The following is an 11,275-nucleotide window of genomic DNA, read 5'->3' on the forward strand; positions in this document are numbered from 1 at the left end:
TCTGGCTAGACCAGAGGATGTACACTGTTACAGATAGGAACTGGAAGCGCAGGGAATCCAGGGCAGATGATCCCTTCAGGACCAGTGGTGGGAGTGGCCATACTGGGAGGGTAGAGGGAGGGTAGGTTGGAAAAGGGGAACCTATTACAAGGATCTACATGTTACCTCAATAACTTATAAATTATCAAGGGTTCATGAGGGAGGGGGAGGAGCGGAAGGAGGGGGAAAATGAGCTGATGCCAGGGGTTTAGGTGGAGAGCAAATATTTTGAGAATGATGAGGGCGATGAATGTACAAATGTGCTTTACACAATTGATGTATGTATGGATTGTGATAAGAGTTGTATGAGCCCCTAATAAAACGATTTAAAAAACTTTAAATATTTCTAAGCATAGTAACCTTATTTACAAAGAGCTTTAGATAGAATATATAATATTGAAAATAAGAAGTAGTCAAGATATACTAAGAATATACTTAAGATGGTCAAGTCTCTAAACATCTGAATAATAAAATTATGTGGGTAAATGATGTGAATTCACCAGTGTACTTTGATACCATTTACTTTGATGATGCTAGATTCAAAGGAAATAAGACTTGCAATTGAAATAATAAATTCAGATATAATATCGTGTGCTTGTTTAAAAAATAAAAATTAAAAACAACTCAATGCCATCGAAATACTGGTGTAAAAAATACTACAAATGGTATTCAAAAAATATATATATATATTTGTGTGTGTGTATTTTGGTTTTGTCGTTCTATCCTTAACAAGACAGAAACTCATTTTCTTACTGTTTAAGAAGACAGACGTTCAAATCCAGTGCACCAGTTCTAGAGGACGACTTCCTCTGTTGGCGTGAAGGGCAGACCTTGTGACCTGTGTTCCTGTGGGCCTGCCATTCCTTGGCGATCTCCATGAGTCCAGGCATCAATCTTTCCGAGTCTGGGAGAGTCTCAGTTGTGGCAAACCGAGAACCGGGAAGAGAGTGTATGTGGACAAATTCTGTGTGCTCATAATTAAGAGTATGGGAGGCAGACTCTGGTGGAGGGAGGCCTTCACAGTCATGAGTTGGAGATGAATCCCATCACATTCTCCTGACTAAAAATCATCCCCACAATCTCTCCCCATAACGGTGCTACTCTTACGATGCTTCTTACTAGCAAGCACATGGCTGCTTACTATACACTTGTAGGTTATCTACCTGAAGGTTATCTGCCAACTAGAGCAAGCCAACTCTGTTGCCACCCCTCCCCCCACCAAACACTAAGTACGGCCCACTTCCCTTCTGATAAGGATCCTAGGTTGTTCCCCTGGAGAAGAGCTCAGACACCTACAGTTAAGCCAGCTCAGGGATAGCCAAGGTTAAGGCACCATCTTAACTCTAGAACCCTCCCACCTTGTTAGGTACCTGCCTTCCTGTCATGGGTATGCCCCTAGTACCCCCGCTTCCTGTTAGGTGTATGCCTCTAGCACACCCCCTTCTTGTGACATATGTGTATGATGGGTTTTGTATGCCCGAGCTTTTAGAAGCCTGTTAGAGAATACATTTGCTCCTCTGGTCTCCATGGAAGAGGTGAGCCCTTGCATGCCTTGTCTGTTTTTCTTTCATTCACCCTTCAGTTACACAACTGCCCCCTTAGGACCCATTTGGTTGTGGAGGCTGGTCCCCCAAACTCAACACAGGGACTCTGAGTCCAAAGAACTTGTTCTGCTCCAACCTCTTCTTTCCTGCTGGTGCTGAAGTTCCTCTTTCTCTGCTCAATTATCTTTCCTTTGACCTCTTCCATGATGGAAGCTGGACTCCACAGGAACTGATACCAGATCAGAACTATAACCTGAGTAAGGCTGTTGCGTACCACCCTAATCCTATTACAAATGATTGGATGGTCACATCAGCCCACATCATGGGGGGTGATCACATCATTACATAACTGCCAAAGACACTGAGAATCATGGCCCTGCCAAGGTGATGCATATTTTGAGGGACACAATTCAAACATAACAACAGAAGTTTACATTTTCCTAGCCTACGTGCCTGTATTTCTTGTCATTCTGGAATTCATAAAAACTACTTATTTTCATTTACAATACATTTCATATAATATCTAATATAAGTAACTTAGAGTTTAACATATTCTTTTTCATTTAGCTTTCAAGGTGAAAACAACATAAAACCTTTGCCAGAACTAATTCATCTTCATTAATTCTTTGGTGGAGTAATAGGACTATTTAATTAACTTAAGTGCTTGTTTATCATTAAGCCAATCAGAGTATCATCTCAAAGTATTACAGTTTATAACCCTATCTACTGTATGCTTTATAAGATACTTTAGAGAAACTATTTAGAATATTTAAACAATTGAGTTGTTTAGAAACAATTTCCTCTTAAGGAATTGTTATACCTATTAAAATAAACAATTTTCTTTTTCAGGGCATTTTTAAGATAAACTAATCCATTTTGAAGTTGTTCAGGGTAGTTATCAAAAGGCCAGGCACAAGAAGCAACGTTCCTTGGAAGGGGAAAAAAAGCCAAATATTTAAACAGGCCCATGAAAAACAAAAGCTGTGGCTTTCAACTTGATGTAAAGCAGAAACTGAAGCAGAATGCTCTCTACTAGAAGCAAACTCTCAGAACAAAAGGGAACAAAAGTCACAGTCACTGGGCCATGAAACCAGCTCAAAAACGAAGTTGATTGATCAAGAATGTTGAGAATAGGTTGAAACTTGTGTCTCGTTTAAAATCCTTGTTAAAGATGCTCTTTAGCCGATAGCAATCTCCCCCGCCAATTTCCAGTTATCTTGCAGTCACTTCAAGCGCTAGGTTCAGGACTTGGATTTACTTTGTTGGTGAGAAGACTGTAATAGTTGTCATTGTAAGGCCAGTGCATTATCAGGATAGCAAGGCAGAGGGAAATAGATATGTCTGCTAGAGGGGTGGCGTGAGCAGCTGCAGCGTTCTGACATGATAGTTCTTTGATTTTTTTCAGTTAATTTATAAACAACATCTTTCAGGGAAACATTCTACTTTATCATACATGTTCTGGCATCGTTAGGCTGCATGGAGTTGACACCAACTGAAGCAGCCTTGCTCATCAGAACGCAACACTGTGTGGTCTTGCACCGTCTTCACCGTGATGATTTCTGAGCCCTTCGTCACGGCGTCCATCCATCTCCTGAAGGGTCTTTCTCCTTTTCCCTGCCCTTCCACTTTACCAAGCATGATGCCCTAGGGCAGGGGTCCGCAAATTTCTGAGACTGAAGAGCCAATCCTGTTCCTCACAACAATTTAAAAATATTCGAGAGCCATAAATACATTTCTATTCTCATAATATCCTTGATAACTTTTATAAGTGAAATGATGACAGTTTTATTTTCATTCTCAATTTTGCTTCAAAACCACAGACAAGGGGATACTCCCCCCCACCAAGAAAATGAAATCCCCTCCCAAAGATATGTATTTAAATTTTTTACAAAACAACCTTAGCACCTTCAAAGTAGTCTCCATTACACTTAATACATTTGTCAAATCTGCGATTCCATTCTTAAAAACATTTTTTAAACTCATCTGTTGGGATGACTGACAGCACCTCCCTCATTTTGTCCTTCACCTCTTTTTCTACGTAGTCAAATTGCTGCCCTTTCATGTCCCTCTTATTCGTGGAAACAAAAAGAAGTTGCATGGAGTGGGGTCAGGGAGTAAGGTGCATGGGTAAGAGAGGCATGCTGATTTTTGCCAAAAACTGGTGCACTGAGATGGCTGCATGAGCCGGTGCATTGTCGTGGTGGCAAAACCAGTCTTCCATCTACCACAAATCAGTCCTTTTTTGTCATACACTGTTATGCAATCTTTTCAGAACCTCTAAGTAGAAAGCTTGATTAACTGACCTGGTGGAACTAACTCCAAATGCACTACAAGTCAATATTTTGATCTGTTTGGGAAGTTGATGGGTGTCCCGAACGGGGTTTGTCATCAATTGACATTTCACCTTTTTTGAAACAAGAAAACCACTCATACACTTGAGATTTTCCCATAGCGCTGTCCTTGTAAACTGTGTTCAACATCACAACTGTTTCTGCAGCATTTTTCCCGAACAGGAAACAAAATTTCACAACCACACACTGTTCTCCTAAATCAGCCATCACCAAAAATGAGGTTCGAGTGAAAGTGCTTCCCAGACGACACCACTGGGGACACTAACAGAGCGAGTTGCGTGGTGCTCACTTAGCTGGGAAAAGGTGTACTATGAAAGCTCTGTCTGCCCAGTGCAACTCTGGGTTTTTTGGGGGGGTACCCCCTCGAATAGGTACCAAAAGAGTTGCATATGGTCCCTGAGCCACAGTTTGCCAACCCCTGCTCTAGAGGGAGCAAGGCCCCACATGATAATATATTGACTAGGAAGCCCTTGATTGAGTCATATTCAGGACCAGCAAAGAAATCATCTGGAGGAGAGCAAGCATCAGCATGAGGCCTTCTCCAACGGACTCATGGTGATGCGGTGCACTATCGAAGGTGTAACGGAAATTCAGCCCTAAACGATGCTGGGCAGCAGAGCGAGTGAAGTGATAGGAGGTACTGTGGGTCCATGGAAAGGGACCATGACTGGGTCATGTACACTATTGCTAACTAGAAAAGCTCATAGGGTAGATTCTGGGGGCCTCAGATCACCTTGTAAATGTTGGTACCCCAATTTCCAACAAGTGCATTACCCGGGCAAGTCCTTGATGGTCCAGAAGAGCCTGCCACCTTAGCCCAAACAGAGACCAGGTTGATTTTAGAAATCCTAAATTGATTTCTCCAAGCGCTTGCAGAAGGAAAACAGCCAGGTTTCTCCTCTGACCGGTTTCTGAGTTGAGTGTTGACCCCACTGATTTTTCCCAAGTTAATATACAAGAAGTGTATATTACCATGGTGTTTTACCATGGTTACAGGAGGCGATTAGAGGTTTTTAAGATGTCACAAGATGCAATTGATAACAGGCAGGTTCTACAGTGATCATTAGGAACGTCTCTACCTATATTTCTCCAAGGCCCATTAGATTACCATCCCCGGCAGCTTCAGGTGTCCTGTTTATCTAAATCGGGTGACGTTTTGGGTCTGGCCCCTTAATGTTCTGGCCCCTAACTAGTCTCCTTCCCAACATCCCTGCTGACGAAGTTTCAAATGAAGTTTTACTGTTACAGTTTGGATTTTTAACAAATTGGATCTTAAATTACATTATATTTCCAGTACTGATTTTCCTTAGGCCACCTGATGGCACGGCTTTTCACTTTTCGAGTCAGTGGTCAGAAAGAACTGGGTGGAGGCTGAATCTATGTGGAGATGCAAAATAGATTGAGGGCTCCCCCTGTCACTCTTAGCCTTACGGAACCCTAGTGCTCAGAATGTAATCTCTAATACAACAACATTTACAGCAGTTACCTATGAGAAAAGTGTTATTCATACATATTCCCCAAGCTTATTTTGTTTATGCGGGAATTGAAAGGGGGTTGGGGGTTGGGGAGTACCTGAGAAAACAAGGTGGAAAAGTTCTTTACAAATAAGTGACTCAAACATACGTTTTGATGGTTAATTGATAGGAAACTTGTCCACTTTCTAAACATATTCCTTACTCGCCATCCAGTTTCTAAACATATTCCTTACTCGCCATCCAGTTTATGGAATGACCGTGTGGACATACGGATCCACAGGCAGAGGGCATGCCTGACCTGGACCAGATGGTTCCTGTTTTCCTCTCTTTTTTTTTTTTTTTCCTGTTTTCCTCTCTTGCACACGCGTTCCTACCCCAACTGTGTGCTTGGTGGGTCAGTCCCCGACGCAAAGAGGCCAAGGATGATACTGGTCACCTCTCTCAGCCTGCGTTGCGTTTCTCAGCTACAAAGCAGGGGAATTAGAAGAAATGATTTCTTAAGCCCCTCTAGCTCTGGGATGAGGCTGCCCCAGCCTGTCCGAAGGCGCATGCTGGGGATGATCTCTGTGTTTCTGGGCTGCAGGAAGGGGAGGAGGATGGGAAGGCTTTCCAGGACCATGGAAAACCTGTACTGGCCAGGGCCTCTGGGGGGAGCCAGTGCTCCACTCACACTAGTGTTGACAGGCTCAAGCCCAGGCCAGCTGGCCGTGGGACATGCCCAGCCAAGAACTCCCTGGGTCCATCTGTTCTCTTCCCCAAAGGTAGTCTACTTACTGTGAATAGCGGAGGCAGCTGACATCTGCGAGACCTTTGTACTTCAAGGTCAGAAGCAAACGCAGCCCCTAGTGACTGCCTCAGCAGGATGCTCGGGTTCCACTAGCTAGGTGTGGCTTTTACAATTGAACGGAATTAAGATGAAATAAAATCTTTTTTAAAAATCAGTTCCTTAGTCACACTACCACATTGGGCAGCCCAGATAAAGAACAGCTTCATCGTCGCAGGAAGTCTTATTGGCCTTCGCTCTTCTAGAATGTGACAGGAGCTCACACATGACCTAGGATGTTAGGCAATAACTTACTCTCTGAAAAAAGACAAAACCTCCTGAGCTTCTCTCCTGCCTATAATTACCTGTCCTTCTTTGTATGAGAACATTTTAGAAAGATCACGTTTTGGAGAGTGGAAAGGGTGAGATTTTCGATAACAGAGACCTAGGTTCAAGTCTCAGCTCCCCAACATCAAGCTTAGGTGAATGGCTGAGAGGGTCACAGAGGCGGGTGCCCACACATGTAGGCCTGCTGCAGTATGGGGGCAGGGGGCAGGGGGCACAGGGTTAGCGGTGGGGGCCGGGGGAGGGCTGCAGGAACTAAGTTGCCAAGGAACAGGCAGACAAGCAAACGCCTCCCAACAAACCCTGGACCCAAATAATTGGGCCCCCAAAACAAGTCAGTTGATGCTGGGACACAAGAATTTGGTCAGATGCAGTACCTGCATACGGATTCCAGTCAGTATTCATTCAAGTGTTTGTGAATGTCGTCGCAGGATGCGCCGTTCGACAACCGCTTGCCACATTGGTACACTTCTGGCCAACTTCCACACTTTTTCATGATGTTTTGTGTTATTCATTTTTCAGCCACTGCCTCTGGCAACGTGCTGCTTACACTTACACCATGCAGGAAGGATTTACATGGTGAACAATAGGAAGTAACCCCCCAACCAAGCCCACTGCCCTCGAGCTGAGTCCCACTCCTAGTGGTCCTCTAGGACTGGATGGAACTTCTCCTCAGGGCTTCTGAGGCTGAAGATCTTCAGGAGCAGGTAGCCGCATGTTTCTACTTTCTGAAAAGCGGATGGGAGGAAACATAATTCTGGGAACCTATGATAGAGGCCAGCCCTGAATACCGACGGACTGCTTCCTGCTAGGCTAACAAGCCACTTGGATGAGCAAAACCACACCCAAGCTCACAGCCATCGAGTCAATTCTGACTCATAGCGACCCTATAGGACAGAATAGAACTACCCCTGTGCATTTCTGAAACTTAATGCTTCGAGGGAGTAGAAAACCATATCACCAGTGAAACAGCGGGTGGTTTTGAACTGATAATCTTGCAGGTAGCAGCCCAACGTATAACCCACAATGCCACTCGGACTTGTTGAGTGAGTAAAATGGGTCAGCTGCTAACTCAGACTCCCTCGGTCTACAGATGGAGTCTGACTGTCCTTGAGTCACATTGTGATGTGGCCACTTATTAGCTGCCCGGCATTAGGACATGAGCGCACCTCTCTGAACGTCAGTGGCTTCCCGTGTGAAATGGACGTACTGCTACTCTTTCACAGGGTGGCCAGGAAGGTCATCTGAAGTCACAGCATTTAGCACAGCACCTGCTTCAAACACACGCTCCTCGCCCATCCCTTTCCAGCTTGGGTTTGGGCTCTCTCACCTCTCTCCAAAGAGCCCGGGTGACGAAAAGGTGAGTAGTTTGAGCTCACTGACTGCTACCGGCGAGAAAGACGCGGTGATCCGCCTCCATACGAAGGACAGCCTTGGGAACCCTCTAGGGGAATTTTACTCAGGCTGAGGCTCACGGCGAGTCCCAACCCACTCAGTCACCGGGGGTTTCCTTCGGGATTTGGAGCCTCCCTGCCACCCCTGTTTGGTGGAAACCAGTTGACGTTCAAGGGTGGGAACCCAAAAGTAGAAAGTTTAAGTTCAGCCAGAGGTAGCTCTGAAGAAAGGCCTGGCGATCTACTACCACCAACTGTGCTGGAAGCGATCACCTTCGAAGGTCCTGGAGAGAGGGGGAGAACAAGGTGGAAACTCAAAATTAGAAAAGATAGAGACAGGAGGAACCTCTAAGACCATGGTCCTAAGTCGCCCTTCAGGCCTGGAACTAACCTCACCCCACTCCTCAAGTGCCAGCCAATCACTAGTCAGGTCTGTAAGGGGAACAGTAACGCTCGTGAGGTATACACACCTTAAAATAACCAACCAGGTGAGACCAAGCAGGCAGCATTCACCCAAGGACAACATCCAGAAGGGTGGGGGGAGCAGAAGGAGGTGGGATTGTTGCATTGAGGGGGTTGCCATGAATGAAAGGAAGCAAAATGTGTAGGAAGCGTTGAATGTAAGACTGTCACCTTCATGCGTTCTGTAAACCTTAACCAACGCACAATAAAAAGTTACCACCACCAACAACGAAAGAAACATACTGAGGGAAGCAAACAAACAAACAAACAAAAAGCCTTCTGCAGCACATTTCTACCCTGACACTGGGGTGCCATGAGTCCAAATAAAATGGACAACGAGTGGTTTTAGCTTCTTGGCCTCAGTTTCCCCACCTGTACAATGGAGATAAAAGTAGCACTTGTTTCAGAGAGTTGTTGAGAGATGGAAAGAGTTCATGTAAGCAAAGCGCTTAGAACAGTGCCCGGCTTGGGGAAAACACTAGCTACAATGATTCATTTAATAAATATTAAGCACCTCATATGTCAAGTCATCATGGCAGCCCTATAGGACAGGGTAGAACTACCCCTGTGAGTTTCTGAGACTAACTCTATGGGAGTAGAAAGTGCCATCCTTCTCCAAAGGAGGAGCCGGTGGTTTCTAACGGCAGACTTTGCAGGCAGGATCCTAACGCATAACCACGATACCACCAGCTCTACCCTGTCATGTAGGGTCACTGCGAGTCAGCATCAACTTAATGGCAGTGAGTGATAGGCCAAGTTCATGGAGTGTCGATGGCATAGTGGTTATGTGTTAGGCAGCTAACTGCAACACTAGCAGTTCGAAACCACTAGCAGCCCCAAGGGAGAACGATAAGGCTTCCTACTCCTGTAAAGAGTTAGTCTCAGAGACTGACTGGGGGCAGTTCTACTCTGTCCGGTAAGGTCGCTATGAGTCAGACTCCATGGCAGGGAGATATGTCTATCTTAATGATAGAAGCTGGGGAAATGATACCTGCCATGTGTGAAGGAGCCTTAAAAATCTAGGTGTTTGGCCTACAAAGAGGCCTGCTCCCAAGGTAGAGGATTTGGGGGTGCTGACCCCCAAACATCCGCAGCTTGATGAAATCATGGACTCAAGCTTTATGATGAACAAACCAGGCTTAAGGGATCTCATCACGGTTTAGTGGCTGTTAAGGCATCATCTTATAAATGTCAGCCAGTCCAACCTTTTCCTTGTACGTCCCTGGATTTTCTGTGCTTAAATTCTATGAAAAATCCTTGCTGGATGTGGTAGTTACATAATCTGTTGTCAATCTGAGAGGATTAAGAGTGAAGGGGTAGAGTCTAGCGGTTCTCAACCTATGGGTCACGACCCACTTGGGGGTCAAACGACCCTTTCACAGGGTTCCCCAGATTCATAACAGTAGCAAAATTACAGTTATGAAGTAGTAACAAAAATAATTCCATGGTTGGGGGTTCACCGCAACATGAGAAACTGTCTTAAGGGTTGCGGCATTAGGAAGGTTGAGAACCACTGGTCTACTCTGTCAATCAGGTCTTAGCTTGATGACCTCATTTGCAGGCGCTAAGCAGATAAATAGCTCTCTGGAGGTGGGACACACTCTCAGTCCCTGTGAGACATTCTTGTTGACAAGCCACATGGAGACAGGCTGATGGCAGCCACAGCTGCAGAGCTGGAGAAGCCACATGGAGACCTGCCAACACTGAGATGCTTATACCACCACTGGATCCACAAGACTTTTCGCTCACGGGTCTGTGATTGTCCTGCATTTGGCATCAGTGTGTGTGTTTGGTGAGTCTGAAGAGGAATTTATAATTGGTATCAGACATATGGGCTAACACCAGACTTAGAGACTTGATGTGGACTGGGCTGGGATGTTTTCTCAACATTCAATTGCTCTTCTATATAAACCTCTTTCTTATATACATGTGAGTGTCTACCAATTTTGTTTCTCTAGTCTATCCAGACTAACACACCGGAGTACTTGTGTGATTCCTCACATAGTCTGCCTGATCTAGGGAGATCTGTTTCATCAATAAAACCCTTTGCTTTAATTTAACAGAGCCTCCAGCTTGCTCTTTGACTTATTGATTAGTCTAGGCTCCCTGGTGGGTCAATGGTTCAGTGCTTGACTGCTGAGTTAGTTAATTGTGCCAGGCTGGCCAATAATCACATGTGGGGCTAATTGAAAGGTGGAGGGATAAATGGGTGGTGAGCCTCGCCTTTCTAGTTCTTGGGTCTCTTGTTTTGTGATGGCTGCACCGGGTGCAGCTGCCTTAGCAGTTCCCTGTTTCAGCTTGCAAGATTGACTTCCTATGAGACATCCCCAAGGAGAAGCTACATGGACCTATCCCGATGCAGCCCTGGGTGCTGGAGCCCTGCGTATCTGGAAACCCCCGGGAGGCCCACAGTCCTGTGCTAAATGCAAGAATGTCTATTCTGGAGTTTATACTGCCTCTCTGTTAACAAGTTTTCTTATCTTTAGATTCCTCATCGACAAAACTGAGGTGCTTGGATGAAGTGTTTTCTCAGGTTGATGCAACATGAGGAGGCAGCTCAGAGCTAATCCTCCAGTGATTCCACTAAAAAAATGCTTAAAGTTAAGCTGAGGGTGCCCGGCTATCAAAAGATATAACATCTGGGGTCTTAAAGGCTACAAGGTAAACACGCAGCCATCTAGCTCAGAAGCAATAAAGCCCACATGGAAGAAGCACACCAGGCTGTGTTATCACGAGGTGTCAAAGGGATGAGGTATCAGGCATCAAAGAACAAAAAATCATATCATTGTGAATGATGGGGAGTGCAGATTGGGGACCCAAGACCCATCTATAGGCAATTGGACATCCCCTTACAGAAGGGTTGCGGGGGCGAGACGAGCTAGTAAGGGTGCAATATAGCAAC

Source organism: Echinops telfairi, unplaced genomic scaffold (genome assembly GCF_000313985.2).
Source record: "Echinops telfairi isolate 266 unplaced genomic scaffold, ASM31398v2 ScPeMD7_7420;HRSCAF=8458, whole genome shotgun sequence".
NCBI classification, from domain to species: Eukaryota; Metazoa; Chordata; class Mammalia; order Afrosoricida; family Tenrecidae; genus Echinops; species Echinops telfairi.